This window comes from Heteronotia binoei, chromosome 2, assembly GCF_032191835.1.
Source record: "Heteronotia binoei isolate CCM8104 ecotype False Entrance Well chromosome 2, APGP_CSIRO_Hbin_v1, whole genome shotgun sequence".
NCBI lineage: Eukaryota > Metazoa > Chordata > Lepidosauria > Squamata > Gekkonidae > Heteronotia > Heteronotia binoei.
Genome location: NC_083224.1, coordinates 34,604,947 through 34,620,596, shown reverse-complemented (window position 1 = coordinate 34,620,596; position 15,650 = coordinate 34,604,947). Strand labels below are relative to the sequence as shown.

The window sequence follows — 15,650 nt, the reverse complement described above, 5'->3', positions numbered from 1 at the left end:
CTGAGGACAGGAGGGGGGGGGGAAGAGCCCTATTGGCATGATTAAAGCCCTGAGCAAGCCAAGTCTGGCCCACAGGCCAGACATTTGACACCCGTGTTCTAGTGCTTGCAGAAATTGATGCATCTGTAGAAATGACCCTCCCATGATCAATTTGTACATTTCTAAATAGACATATTTTGAGAAGGTGGTTTGGATCCCACCTAGATTTCAGCAGGTGCAAGTAGATGGGTATTTTTCAGTTTCCTTCCTACTGTGGCAGAAAGAAAAAACACTAAAGTGCTGTTACCCCCTAAAATGTGCTGTTATCAGGGAATGGGGATCCCCAAGAATATCTTGTGGGGGGAGAGTGGATTTAAGGTCTCTAGGTGGGATCCAAGCCAGTATCTAGTACTCTTTCTGAATCTTGTAAAAGGATGCCCCAGAGTTTCTTTCACTGCAGACAGTAGGAAGCATGAACCAATATACCATATACAATGAACCTTTATAATTGAACCCTTTAAAATATTGTTTCAAACTATTAAATGTGCATCAAAACTCACAACTAAACAATAAAGCAATGCACAGATTTTTATTGATAAAATCAACCTCTGCTCAATATCATCAAGATCAGCAGGTCAATCAACTTTTCTCCAGAACACTGGCCATACAGCTGATTTTTACTCTGCTCTGGTTAGACCTCACCTAGAATATTGTGTTCAGTTTGGGGTACCATAATTTAAGAAGGATACAGACAAGCTGGAATGTGTCCAGAGGAAGACAATGAAGATGGTGAGGGATCTGGAGACCAAGTCTTATGAGGAAATGCTAAAGGAGCTGGATATGTTAAGCCTGGAGAGGAGATGAATGTGGCTATATGGCCACCATCTTCAAGTTGAAGGTGTGTCATATAGAGCAGGGGTGGCCAACGGTAGCTCTCCAGATGTTTTTTGCCTACAACTCCCATCAGCCCCAGCCACTGGCCATGCTGGCCACCCCTGATAGAAGATGGTGCAGAGTTGTTTTCTGTTGCCCCAGAAGGTTGGACCAGAACCAATGGGTTGAAATTAAATCAAAAGAGTTTCCAACTAAACATTAGAAAGAACTTCCTGCCACTCAGAGCGGTTCTTCAGTGGAACAGGCTTCCTCTGGTGGTGGTGGGCTCTCCTTTAAACAGGTCTTTAAACAGAGGTTAGGCTAGATGGCCATCTGATAGCAATGCTGATTCTGTGAACTTAAGCAGATAATGAGAAGGAGTGCAGGAAGGGCTGGAAGGGTGCTTAGTTCTCATGACCTGTTCTTACATGCCCAGGGGAATGCTGATTACCACTATGGGTCAGGCAGAAATTTTTCTCCAGTACAGTTTGGCCAGGGATCCTGGGGGCATTTTTTGCCATCTTCTGGGCAGAGGTCACTGGGAGTGTAGGGGGGGGGAGATATTTGTGAAGTTCCTGGATTCTGCAGGGGGTTGGACTAGATGACCTTGGAGATCCCTTCCAGCTCTATGATTCTAAGTTTATAATATGGGGACCAATGTAGATGTCTCATATGGCCTTGGGTCAGCCATAGCTCTGGCAGAGGTTGTCCTTGAAAGGGCAGCTGCTGTGAGAGCCCTCTCCAGCCCCACCCACCTCACAGGGTGTCTGTTGTGGGGGAGGAAGGTAAAGGAGATTGTGAGCCACTCTGGGACTCTTCAGAGTGGAGGACGGGATATAAATCCAATATCTTCTTCTTCTTCTTCTTCTTCTTCTTCTTCTTCTTCATAAAATTAATGCTGACACAAAATCAGGAGTTTTCATCTGCATTCCTTGGGCAACGATTTCCTTCCTACCACCCATCCCCTGCCCAAACTCATTTTTTCCCTGGTGCTTTAGCAGGCAAATGAAAACGTGTAACCCAAGTTATCTACTTAACCGGCTTTAGATTCAGACTTGATTGCATGATCAAGGGGTTACTCAAAGGCCTGAAGCAAATTGAAAGAAAGGAGGCAGAGGCTTCTGGAATAATTGGGATTGCTGACTCGCTATTGTCTTACATCAAAACCAACTCTGATGTGGGGATAAGCAGAGAAGGGGCAGGAAGTTCAGATGATTTGTACTGCCTGGCCTAGGCTTGTTCATCACACGTGAACATTGACATCTGCCTCTGCAAGGGAGTTATGTAAATTCTTCTTGAAATGGAGATGTATATTGCCCATCTCTGCACTGTTAGCTGTGGAAGTTCCTCTTTGGATACTATATAAAAGCGGGGAGGGGGGGGAGAAGTGCAAACCACACGTTCAGTGATGTGCAAAGTTATCTCCACCAGCAGCTCTGCAACTAGGGAAACCGGGTTTACTGTCATAGCAGGAGACCTCCTGCCTCAAGCCACCTGTTGCCGCCCAGTACAGCAGTGGGAGCACTCCTCCTCCTTTTGCTTATTATTGCCTGTAGAGTAAGTGGGTCAAGTATTCCCTGGGACAGGGAATCCCCACCCCACCCCCAGGTCCCATTTCCTGCTGCTGCAGCTAGTAGGGGAGGAAACAACCTAAAAACAAATTTCTGGTGAATAACAGTGTGACATCATTTCTGGGGAAACCTGGAAGTGATGTCAGCCCTCTCTAGGAATCATGGGAAACTCTGAAGTGGCATCATGCTGTCACCAATATTACCCTCCATATCTTCCCCCCTCCTCCCAATGGTTGCCAGATAGGAATGCCAACCATCAAGTGGGGCCTGGTGATGCTCTGGAATTATATCTCATTTGTAGACTACAGAGATCAGCTCCCCTGAAGAAAATAGATGCTTTGGAGGGTGGACTCTATGGCATTGTACCCCACTGAGGCCTGTGTTAGGGATGAACATGAACTGACTCACAAACTAAAATTTGTCATGAATTTTGGACAGTTTGTGGTTTGTGAAGCTATGTCCATGAACTGAAAAGCCTCCATGAAATTCCACAAATTTTGATACAGTTTGTGTCAATTCATAGTGGTTCATGAAGAGCAGAAAGCAAGGGTTTGTGTTTTCTGCTCTTCATAAAAAAACAGCTTTCAGCTGTAAACCACTGCTTTCTCCTTGCATAAACCCAAAGGGAGCAGAAATTAGGGGATTAAATGGCTTTAAGCCATTTCATCCCCAGATTTCCCTCCCAGGCATTCCACTCCCAGATTTCTGCTGACTGCAGCTTTTCCCAGCCAGCAGGAAACAGGGGGTGGAATACCTCCCAGTCCCAGCCATTTCACCCCTTGCTTTTTGCTTGCTGTCAAAATCCACAGCAAGCAGAAACCTGGGGGTGAAATCAAAGAATCATAGAGTTGGAAGGGACTTCCAGGGTCATCTAGTCCAACCCACTGCACAATGCAGGAAACACATAAATACCTTCCCCTAAATGAAATGGCTCTGAGCCATCTGAACCCCTACTTTTTGCTCCCCATGGCTTTTCTTGGGGAGCAGAAAGCAGGGGTTTAAACTTTCAATGGCTCATGAAGCCACACAAACCAATTTGGTTCGCAAACCAACCTCTCAGTTTGAATGGGTACATGATTCGGTTTGTGATTTCGCCACAAACCCCGAACTGCAAAAATACAGTTCATGCCCATCCGTATTCCCTATCCTCCCCAAGCTCTATCCCCTATCCCCAAATCTCCAGGAGTTCCCCAGTCCTTATCCAAGAACCCTACCCCACTATTGCCCTACCATGGAGGGCAAGTCAGGCTTCTGAGTTATTCAACCTCAGGCCTGTCTTTCTCAAGCAAGACTTGCTGTCTCCTCAGCTGTTGAAGGCACAAATTTGTGCAGAATAGGAGCCCTGACCTGGATAGTCCAGGCAAGGCCGATCTTGTCAGATCTCAGAAGCTAAGCAGGGCTGACCCTGGCAAGTACTTGGATGGGAGCCACCTCTCTGAATGTCCAAATCCCAGTAGGGGTCACCAGAAGTCAACTATGACTTCCAGGCATGCACACATGTGCACACACACGCGCACACAGTACAAAAAAGAAATTCTGTGCAGAGTTGCCAACTCCAGGTTCAAAAATACCTGGGGATTTGAGGGCGGGGTTTAGGGAGGGAGCTTGGTAGGGTATAATGCCATACAGTGCACCTTCCAAAGCACCCATTTTCTTTAGGGGAAATGGAAGAACTGTTTTAGATAAATAAATAAGCAATCTGTCTGGAGATCAGCTGTAATTCTAGAGATTTCCAGCCCCAACCTGGAGGTTAGCAACCATGGTGCAGAGCTGGGCTCACCCATCCAAGGTCTGGACCCAGAGGTTTTTTTGTAGAAAAAGCCCAGCAGGAACTCATTTGTATATTAGACCACACTCCTTGATGCAAGCCAGCCAGAACTGCATTCCTGCTCAAAAAAAGCCCTGGCCGGACCAATGAGGGCCAGGTGCAGAGCCAAGGTGTCAAACGGTGGAGCAAAAAGCTCAAAACCAACAGAAAATACTAATTCATCTGAAGTGTGCACCACTCTCTCTCAAAAGCGGCTTTTGTAGGGTTGCCTGTCCCCAGGTAGGGGCAGGGGATCCCCTGGTTTGGAGGCCCTCCCCCAGCTTCAGGGTCATCAGAAAGCAAGGGGGGAGCGAAATGTCTGTATTACACCCTATGGAGACCAATTTCCATAGGGTATACTAGAGAATTGGTCCATGAGTAACTGGGGCTCAGTGGCACTGTTTTTTTGAGGTAGAGGCACCAAATTTTCAGCATAGCATCTGGTGCCTCTCCTCAAATCAACCCCCAAGTTTCAAAATATTGGACCAGGGGGTCCAATTCTATGAGCCCCCCCCCAAAAAGGCGCCCCTATTCTTCATTATTTCCAAATGGGGGAAATGCATGGAAAGGAAAGGAAAGGAAAGGAAAGGAAAGGAAAGGAAAAGTCCCCTGTGCAAGCACCAGTCATTTCCGATTCTGGGGTGAGGTTGCTTTCACAACATTTTCACAGCAGACTTTTTACGGGTTTGCCATTGCCTTCCCCAGTCATCTGCACTTTCCCCCCAGCAAGCTGGGTACTCAATTTACCAACTTTGGAAGGATGGAAGGCTGAGTCAACCTGGAGCTGGCTACCTGAAACCAGCTTCTGCTGGGATCGAACTCAGGTCGTGAGCAGAGCTTAGGACTGCAGTACAGCAGCTTTAACACTCTGTGCCACGGGGCTCCTTAAAAATGCATTTAAAAGGCACACGCATAAATGTGATTGCCAGACTTCCCTTCTGAGTTCAATCGTGCTTGTCACACCCTTGCTCCTGACTCCACCCCCAAAGTCCTCAGATATTTCTTGAGTCAGACCCGGCAACTCTAGGCTGAAAATGAAAGCTAAGACTGGCTGCAGGCCTAATGTTGCAGAGCCCTTAAAGGTACAGCACAGCATATTTGTCTCCTGTCCTCTCCGTCATATGAAGAAAACTTCCTCTGGCAACGGGCCAGAAGAAGGGAAAACTGGTCATGCCAGTAGAAAACTGGCCAGTTGGCAACCCTGAGTGGGTGGTGAACTTTTCTCTCCCCTGCAAATCGACCGCCTCTCGAAAGAAGCAGCTGGCCTCTTTCTCCAGCAAGGTGTGGATCAGCGCTGCGTGCTATTAATAGCCTTCCAGTCTAAAAATCTGTCTGCTGTTGCAGCACTCTCTCTCTCTCTCACTCTCCCTCCCTCTTCCTCTCTGATGCTGGATACAAACTGCTGTGCAGAGTAATTGCCAAATGCTTACATCAACGCATAAATAAGACAAATAAATTTATTTACATTATTCATATTTTCTGTGCTTTCCTCCTCTTTTATTTATGCCTTAAACAACAGTTACAGTAAATATAACAATAAAAAAGAGTGCCTGCAGCGAGGCGGGAGATGATCAAAAAGCCCTGATATAGAGCAATTCATGTTTCTTCTTTACAATCACTAACGAATCTTAACTTGAGCCATGTTACGTTCCCATGTGAGTGATAAGCCATGATTTATTATGAAGTGTCATGAAACCGGAATGCCATACAGTGAGAAATGAGTGAGTGGAAAACGTGTTCCCAGTTTCCCAGTCTCATTACTCAAAGATGCAGACTCTCTTTGCCTAGTCTAATTTAAGGGGGGGGATGTTTAAAGGCCCTTGTTTTGCAAAAGAAAACAGGCTTGGACTGACCCCAAGGCGTCCTGGATTTCTGCTCGCTTTACCAACAGAGGTCAGTCACCAAGGGGTTGGATGTGAGGAGAGGGGGCACGTTTCAGCTGTTTTTCTTTGCTCGGGCTGCACTGTTCACAGGAACCAATAAAATGGTTCTGTTCAAGCATCACTCAAAACTGTCATTTGTTTTGACTTAGTGTGAATCCAGGATTGTTCACTCAGAATCCTGGTTTGCCTTGACAAATTCTCGTTTAATTGCTTTCTCTCTAGGGTAACCCACCTCCAGGTGGGGCGTGGAGACTGCAGAGACCAGTTCTAGGATTGCCAGCTGGAGATTTGGGGGCTGTGCTTGGGATAGGCAGAATTTGGGGAGGAGCTCAGAGGTAGAGGAACCAGGGCTTTTTGTAGAAAAAGCCCAGCAGGAACTCACTTGCATAAGAACATAAGAGAAGCCATGTTGGATCAGGCCAATGGCCCATCCAGTCCAACACTCTGCGTCACATAAGAACATAAGAGAAGCCATGTTGGATCAGGCCAATGGCCCATCCAGTCCAACACTCTGCATCACATAAGAACATAACAGAAGCCCTGTTGGATCAGGCCAGTGGCCCCTCCAGTCCAACACTCTGCGTCACATAAGAACATAAGAGAAGCCCTGTTGGATCAGGCCAGTGGCCCATCCAGTCCAACACTCTGTGTCACATAAGAACATAAGAGAAGCCATGTTGGATCAGGCCAATGGCCCATCCAGTCCAACACTCTGCATCACATAAGAACATAACAGAAGCCCTGTTGGATCAGGCCAGTGGCCCCTCCAGTCCAACACTCTGCGTCACATAAGAACATAAGAGAAGCCCTGTTGGATCAGGCCAGTGGCCCATCCAGTCCAACACTCTGTGTCACATAAGAACATAAGAGAAGCCATGTTGGATCAGGCCAGTGGCCCATCCAGTCCAACACTCTGCATCACATAAGAACATAAGAGAAGCCATGTTGGATCAGGCCAGTGGCCCATCCAGTCCAACACTCTGCATCACATAAGAACATAAGAGAAGCCATGTTGGATCAGGCCAGTGGCCCATCCAGTCCAACACTCTGTGTCACATAGTGGTAAAAAAAAGGAGGTTCACAAGTGGAGCTAGAAGCTCTTCCACTTTGTGCACCCCCCCCCCAAGCATATTAGCCAACACCCCTTACACCAGGCAGAATTGCATTTCTGTGTATTCCTGATCAAAAAAAGCCCAGAGAGGAACCATTTTTCTTCAGCGGGAGGCTTCCTAGCCTGAGCCTCCATGGCCTGCTGATCCGCTGAAAATTGGTATGTGTATGTTAAAAATCAGTGTCACACTGATGGTACCACATCACTTCCAGTGAATGCCCAGAGGTTACATCCCATCATATCACCAAGCGACACCAGCATAGTGCTCGAGGATTCAAGCAAAACACTGTTGCTTTATCGTAGATCAGGGGTGACTAAACTTGCTTAACATAAGAGCCACATAGCATAAACATCAGATGTTTGAGAGCTGCAAGACATGGACATCAGATGTTGAGAGCTGCAAGGAAGGAAGGACACAGATGGGGAGGGAGAGGTAGGAAGAAAGCAACTTTAACTTTAAATGCATTCTCCAAACTGCCAGCTGGCTTGGCTTGGAGAAGTGATTTAAAGAGACAAATGCCTTCTCCAAACTGGCCAACAGGGCAATGGGGTCTTCAAGGATCACACAATATGTGTAAAAGAGCTGCATGTGGCTCCCAAGCCACAGTTTGGCCACCCCTGCTATAGAGGTTTGTCAGATTCCTTCAATGTTGCACAGACAGGCCAGGGATGTGATGCCCCCTCTTCCCATCTCCACCCTCTGCTGGTTGCCAGTCAAAGCTGGCAATCCTGAGTGAGGATGTGATACCATAGAGTCTACCCTTCAAAGCTGCCATTTTTTTTTTTCTGGAACTGATTTCTGTAGTCTGGAGATCTCTGGGAGAACTCCGGGCCATACCAACTGGTTGGCTTCCTAATCATTTCAGGAGGAAATGGCAGCTTCAGAAAATGGAATTTATGGAATTACATTCCTGCTGAGTTCCCTCCCCTCCCCAAACTGCACCATCCCCATATCCATGAATTTTCTGAGTTGTCATCTCTGCCTTTCTCTGTAGCCTGGGAGGGTGTAGCCAAAGAACAAGTCAGGATTAAACTAGATGGTGTTTGTTCCTCCTAACACACACACACAAGGCTAACTGAGGTCAATAACCCAACTTCAGATCTGGGCTCTTTAGATCATTTTGATGGCCATTAACTAAGTACAATCAGACCTGTACAGATTGTACAGGTCTGATTGTAGCCATGTTGATCTAAAGCAATAGAACAAAGTTAAAAGTCCAGTGGCACCTTTAAGACCAACAAAGTTCAATTCAAGGTACGGGCTTTCATGTGCAAGCACACTTCATCAGACAATGGAATGGGATATGTATGACTGTTAATTCCATTGCATTCCATTGTCTGATGAAGTCTGATTATGTCACACACAGTGACATAATTGTGCTGGGTACATCATGTGGGGACCCTCTAGCATTTGGGTAAAAAACTCTTTGGCACCATAGAGGGGTTTTTAATTTATGTATTTTATTTATTTGCCTTATATTTAGATCTGCCCTCTCTGCAACATCTAAAAACAGTGCAGTATTAAAAATACTAAAATTATTAGAATGCAAACACAGTGGTGCTACTACAGACTAAACAGGCAAATTTCAAAACGTTCTTCAGCAGGCCATTCAGTTTCAATTTAGTTCTTTTCAAGATTTTAAACCAAAATGCTAGAGTGTCCCCACACAACGTGCCTGGCGCGATTACGTCATTCTCCTTGAGGTGCCTTCACTTGGGTGGGTGGGAAGACAGCAAGGGGGGGCGCTTACCCAGAGCCTCTTTCTAGAGCCTGTTGTATTTTTCTTCACAACGGGCCTTATCCCTAGTTTTTAACATAAACCAAATAGCTGCTAACTAGGATAAGTGTGGGCAGATGCAACATGAGTTCTGTATAACAGTGCCATCCTAAGAACAATTTCCTGGGATTGAACCCCACTGGGTTGACCTGAGTATAATGCTGAATATACCTCCTTAGGAAGGCTGTGTAAGACTTGCATACAAGGGTGGATTTTGATAGATGCAGTTTACCCCATCATGTTAGGATTGCCAATTCCCAGTTGGGGACAGGGGATCCTTTGGAGACCTTCCCCCGACTTCAGGGTTATCAGAAAGCAGGGGTGAAGAGGAAAATGTCTGCTGGGCACTCCATTATAACCTAGCAAGACCAACTGCCATAAGATATAATGGAGAACTGATCCACGGGTTATCTGGGGCTCGGGGGGGGGGCTTTTTTGGGGGTAGAGGCACCAAATTTTAAGCATAGCATCCAGTACCTTTCCTCAAAACACCCTTACCCCAAGTTTAAAAAAGATTGGACCAAGGGGTCCATTTCTATGAGCCACAAAAGAACATGCCACTGTCCTTCGTTATTTCCAAATGGCAAAGGGCATTTAAAAGTCATGCGGTCCCTTTAAGTGTGATTGCCAGAACTCCCTTCAGAGTTCAATCCTGCTTGTCACAGCCTTGTTCCTGGTCCACCCCCCGAAGTCTCCTGGCTTCCCGCCCCCCCCCCCCCACAAGTCCCCAAATATTTCTTGAGTTGGACCTGGCAATCCTAATTGTGATGGAAAAACAATAACTGAAAATTTTCCCGTGAAATGCTGAGCAACCCTGCAAACACAATCCTAAACAGAGTTACACCCTCCAATGCCTATTTACTTGAATGGACTGTGCACGGTGTTAACTGTGTTAATGTTAAATCATATTGAATCTGGTAGGCACACAAGGGGATTTTCTGCAGATATTTCCAGGCTAACAGAAGGATAACCCTGTTGATGGAAGTAGTTGTTTTATCTTCTACCTTCCAGATAAATTTAGGCATGTGTGTTTATTTTTGCAAAATCTTGAGATTCCTGCAGCCAATACCAGCTTCTGCTTCTCTAGAGAAAGGCTGTCATGATGTTTAATTTAGGGAACTTGTCAGTGATCAACAAAGAAAATTTTATGGAAGCATAATCAGGAAAGAAAGGAAAAATAACTTTTTAGAAGCTTAGTTGAAAGGTATTGGTTTGGTATAGTCCTGACCTACTTTGAACCCCTATGTAATCTGGTAAGGGGAAGCTTTCAGCAGAGAAATCTAAGCTTAGACAGATTTCATTTCTTTCCATGTCAGCCAGGACAGCTATTCAATCAGCTATACAATGTAATGTATTTTTAATATTATCCATATTGTTATGTGCTTAAGAGGAACCGGTGGTGGCAGCAGCAAACTTGAATGGACTGTGCACAGTGTTTTCTCTCTTCCTCCAGCTATCATTTTTTAAAAACCATTTTTTTAAAACCATTTTTTTAAAACCATTTTTTAAAACCAACTGGGAAAACTGATGGGGAGTCATGGAATGTTCACAAACATTCTGCAGAAGAAATGAAGCAGAAAGCTTCCATGAAGGGACATGCAAATCCGTTTCTCTGTTAAAATCCTTACATGAGAATCTGTACAGGCAGAGCCTGGAAAACTAAGACTAGCAGCCCCAGGGCAGATAGTGTGAAATCAAAAGGAAGCCCCACTGAAAAGAGGAATGTGAGAGTGGCGTAAGGTGAGTGGGAAATTGGCCTCATACCACCCTTTGGCAGCAAAAAAAATCTAACAGCTAGGCTGGCTAAAAAAGGGAATGGGATAAGCACAGGTAGCAGCAGAGATTGGTTAGGTGATTCTTTAATGAGAACTGCCACCAGGCACCACTGTGGAGTGATCAAGGTGACTGGGAATTCACTGCCTTTACCTACAGTGTCACACAACAGTGCAACATCACTTCCAGTGACACAAGGACTGTGGAGGCAGGAGCGTCTCATTTGGCACCTATTCAAATGCACAGGCGCTGACTGAATAGATGTCCTAGCTGACAACAGTCATTTGTTCCTCTGCTACAGGGTTTACCCATTAGCAGCCATATTGCTGCAGTTTGCTCTAGCAGAGGAAAAAGAGAGGCAAAGAAAGGTCACCTGTCTTCTTACTCTACTAAGACTCATTAAAACTTGGAGTGAGGGCAGTTTTGAACTGGAAAATGATAGCTGGAGGAAGAGAGAAAATTCTTCTTGCCCCCTCCTGTAGAAGCTGTTTAGAGTACAAAAACAATTTTGGAGATCTGAGTAGAGATTGCCACTATAATGGGCTTGGAGCATGTGGATCTCTTCCATAAGCAGTGGTGCTTCCAGAAGATCTTGTGTCAGAGGCAGGCTCTCTGTGCCAGAGGAAAGTACCCCTCCTCATGCAACAAACCTGCTGGATCCAACTCAACATATAGCATGCCCCACAGTCTACCTCACAGACTTCAGTAGTTCTGAGACCCAGCTTGGTGTAGTGGTTTAGAGTGGCGGGCTCTAATCTGGAGAACCGGGTTTGATTCTCCACTCCTCCACATGCAGCCAGCTGGGTGACCTTGAGTCAGTCCATTCCCTCCCTCCCTTCTCATTTATAAGTTGGACATGGAATTCTCCTCACTTCAGCCTTTAGAAGAAGAAGAAGATGATGATGATGATGATTTTGGATTTATATCCCGCCCTGTACTCTGAATCAGAGTCTCAGAGAAGTCACAATCTCCTCTACCCCCCCCCCCACACCCTGTGAGGTAGGTCGGGCTGAGAGTGCTTTTCCAGCAGCTGCCCTTTCAAGGACAGCTTCTATGAAAGCTATGGCTGACCCAAGGCCATCTCAGCAGGTGCAAGTGGAGGAGTGGGGAATCAAACCCGGTTCTCCCAGATAAGAGTCCACGCACTTAACCACTACACCAAACTGGCTCTCAAGGATTTGTGCTCAAGAGAATTTGTGCTCAAGAGAAACAGTTTATCTGCTTTATGATGTACTATTTGTCGTAAGGGGATTTTATGTGGTGGCCCCTCACCTTTGGAACCCCTTCCTCCTTTAGTCTTCCTTGATGCCTACCTTACTTTCTTTTAGGCACCAGGCTAAAACATACCTTATTACCCAAGCTTTTTTTTAATTCAAGGGTTTTTCTTAGCAGGTTTTGTAATGGTCTGCTCTGTTTTATGAATAGGTTTTTGTTATGCTGCTGGAGTTTTGTAGTGGCTTGTTGGGGGGGGGGGGCGGGGAGAGTTTAATGACTTGTATTTCCCACTATGGCTTTTGATTGTAAGCCACCTTGGACAGCACTCTGAACAGGCTGCAAAAAATGTTCAAAATAAAATAAAATAAAAGCCATGATCAGGATATAATTACATGTTCCGTGACAAACACAAGACTCCCAATCTTGCGTTTGCTACCAAATTGCCATGCCCATACAAGAAAGAAGCAGGGTTGCCAGTTCTGCTTTGGGAAATACTTGGCGATTTGGAGGGTGGGGCTTGGAGAGGGTGGGGTTTGAGAAGGGAAGGAACCTCAGCAGGGTATGACACCATAGAGTTCACTCCAAAGGTGCCATTTTCTCTGGGGGAATTTATCTCAGTCATCTGGAGATTGATTGCAATAACAGGTGCCACCTGGAGGCTGGCAACCCTACATGGTCCAGAGGGAGTATACAGCTCTTTGCTTCTGAACTTTGCATCCCCTATCTGGTCTCTTATCTTCCAGCCAAATGGGGGGGGGGGTGTCTGTCAATCACATGGGGGAAGCAGCAGGGTGGGTGGCAGTGAAGAGTTAAGCAGCCCGTCCTGTTTCCCACCTGCCGATAGCTCTGCCTTTGCTTCACACACTGGCAGAAGAGACAGAACCCCTTGTTTGCTACTGAATGTGTATTCGTACCGAGAGGAAAGAGCGATGAAAACTGTGTCGTTTTGTGCAGAGCAGCTAAATCTAGATCACTGAGGCCACTTCTGTAGGAAAGTGTTTTCTGCCTTCCCTTCTCTAAATGACAGTCCTCCAGAGCTGACATGAGGACCAGAGATCTGTTTTAAGGATCAATCAGCAGTTGATCCCAAAGTAGTTCTCAAGGACATGCAACACAAAAATGATCCAATCTAGTAGTTGCCACCTAAGAAATGGTGCAACTGTATCATACAGGCATGTTTTTGTTGGTGGTTTGTTGTGTTTATAGCAGCAATTATATAATGAAGAGGCTGGCATCCTTTAGGCAGTCCACTGTAGTCTACCTGTCTAGTTACTGGAGTAAGACCTGGGAGATTTGGGTTCCTATTTTCCCTGGAAATCCATGGGTTGGGTCACCAGCATATCTCAAGAGCTCAGTGCATGCAGCCTGATTCCAGTTTGGACCGTGGGGCAGGAAGGGAATGCCAGCACCATTTTCCTAACCTAAAATTGTCTGAGGGAGCTACTGTTTGTCCCACTGCTCCATTTGTTCAACAAGGCAAATGGCAGGTCCCTGGAGTTGTTTCAATGAGGGAAAATAGAGCAGGGAAAAAGGCTCAGTCCTTCTCCTTGTGTGCTGTATGCAACTGTATCATCCTCTGGCAACCAATTCTGCATTTTTATCACTCTCTGTGTAAAGTAGTATTTCCTTTTGTCCGTCCTGAACCTACTTCCCATTATGTTCATTGGATGCTCTCAAGTTCTAGTATTTTGGGAGAGGGAGATAAAATTCTCTTTGTCGACTCTCCCCTGTGCATAATTTTATAAGCTTCTATAAGAACACAGGAGAACTACAGTTAACAGGATTTTGCCCCTTCCCTATCCATGGCACCAGTTTTGGCAAGCCGAGCAGAGATTATTTTCATCTACCAATCTTGGCTGGGCCTTTTGTACAGAAGGAAGAGAGAGGCAGGCAGATCAGAGGCAGATGCCAAGAGACACAGCTTTCAGGAGGGCCCTGTTGTTAAAGGAAGAAGAAGCTGTCTTTCCAAATCTGTGCTTCTGCAGGGCCTGTCTCACTCAGCTCCATATGTAGAAGGGAGACTGAAATTGTTGTAAACGACATTCTCCCATGTGTACCACTCCATGGGACAAAATGGCAGCTAGGAAACATCAAATAAATGAGTCTGCTACACACTTCTATTTGGAGGCATGAAAACAAAGGACAATTGTAAGCCATCTTCCAGGGTTGCCAACCTCCAGGTGGTGGCTCCTACTATTGCAATTGATCTCCAGGTGACATACATCGGTTCACCTGGAGAAAAAGGCTGCTTGGAAAGGTGGAGTTTGTGGCATTGAACCCCATTCTCCCCTCCCTAAATCATGCCCTCCTCAGGCTCCACCCCACAAAACTCCAGATATTTCCCAACCCAGAGGTGACAACCCTACCATAGAATCATAGAGTTGGAAGAGACCTCCAGGGTCATCTACTCCAGCCCCCTGCATAGTGCAGGAACTTCACAAGTACCTCTTTCTATTAGGCCATCCATTGACAGAAACATTTTAAAAGGCAAGTTCATACGTTCGCAACAGAGAACCTTTTGTCTGTCTCCTATGCTCTGAAACTGGTACACAGGAGAACCTGTCCGAGCTAACCTGTCCGTAGCTGTTTAAAAACGAAGCCGCGGTTGGATTGTTGTGTGCATTGTTATTTTTATCATTTCTGCTTTCAGGACCAATGCCTTAACCCCCAGCTTCTCCCACCCTGACTGCCCACCCTGACTGCCCACCTCCGTCCGCCGCGCCACTCCTGACATTGAACTTCCAACAACCCGGACCGAGAAGACTGCCAAAAGAATAATAAAAATCTCCAGCTATTCTTCTTCATCCTCACTAACAATTTGGTAATGAAGTATTGATTTCCACTCCCCTGCTTATGGACGATATTAGATTTTCATTGATAAACTGCTCCGAGGCCGTCTCGTCTCCACTGTCCCTTTTTGCTGTCACTAAAACAAAGTACCACTGAAGTAGGATAATGACTGAGAACATTGATGTACTTATTTTGTCAATTTGTAACACTCGACAGGAAAAAAATAGTATAATTCTTCATAGTTTAATGTCCAGACGTGTTCCACAAGATGCAGGCGCATTGGAAGCTCTGCTCTTCATGGTAATGTCCGTTTCCTATTTATAACCCCTTTGGGATAGTTTGTCTAAAGGAAATGTTTCAATTCAGTGCTGCTATTACTGATGCACCTGGGTTGCCCAATCCAGTCATTGCACTAGGGATCAATACATCACCATAAGGAGAAGAATTATTAAGTTAAAACATATCCCGAGCCAAAAAAACTCCGAAAACGTTCATCTTCCCAGCGAGTTGTTCAAATAGTTATGGTTAACCATGTTGCTGCCAAAGATTTGTTGAAAATGGATTGTTTTCAGGTCCATTGCTCATGTTGTATTTTCTTTCTAATTTTTTTTTTTACATTTAAAATCTCCATGGCTGTGTATTTCGAGATGTATGCAATGCAGTAACTTTTCTCAAAGAAAAAGCAGCTATTGTGATTTTTAACATTCCACAGGTGTAATGACAAACAGAACGCACCTTGAATTTGTGGTCAATGCAACAGCAAACTTTGCCATGATGGTCCAAAGATTCAGTCTAGAGCATCACTAATGTAAAGATGACCAGAATCACCTTTTGCTTGTTTTTGATCTGGCTTAGTTTCAACAGGAGCTA

At 45.5% G+C, this 15,650-nt stretch overlaps 1 protein-coding gene across 1 annotated transcript in view; it reads left to right on the top strand.

Annotated features, from left to right (window-relative positions):
* Window positions 1-15,388, top strand: part of TSHZ2 (teashirt zinc finger homeobox 2) — a 503,002-nt gene extending 487,614 nt beyond the window's left edge. Inside the window, exon 3 of the mRNA XM_060230776.1 lies at window positions 14,641-15,388. The gene's annotated coding sequence lies outside the window, so the exon portion shown is untranslated. The remainder of the gene's footprint in view (window positions 1-14,640) is intronic.
* The last annotated feature ends 262 nt before the right edge of the window (window positions 15,389-15,650 follow it).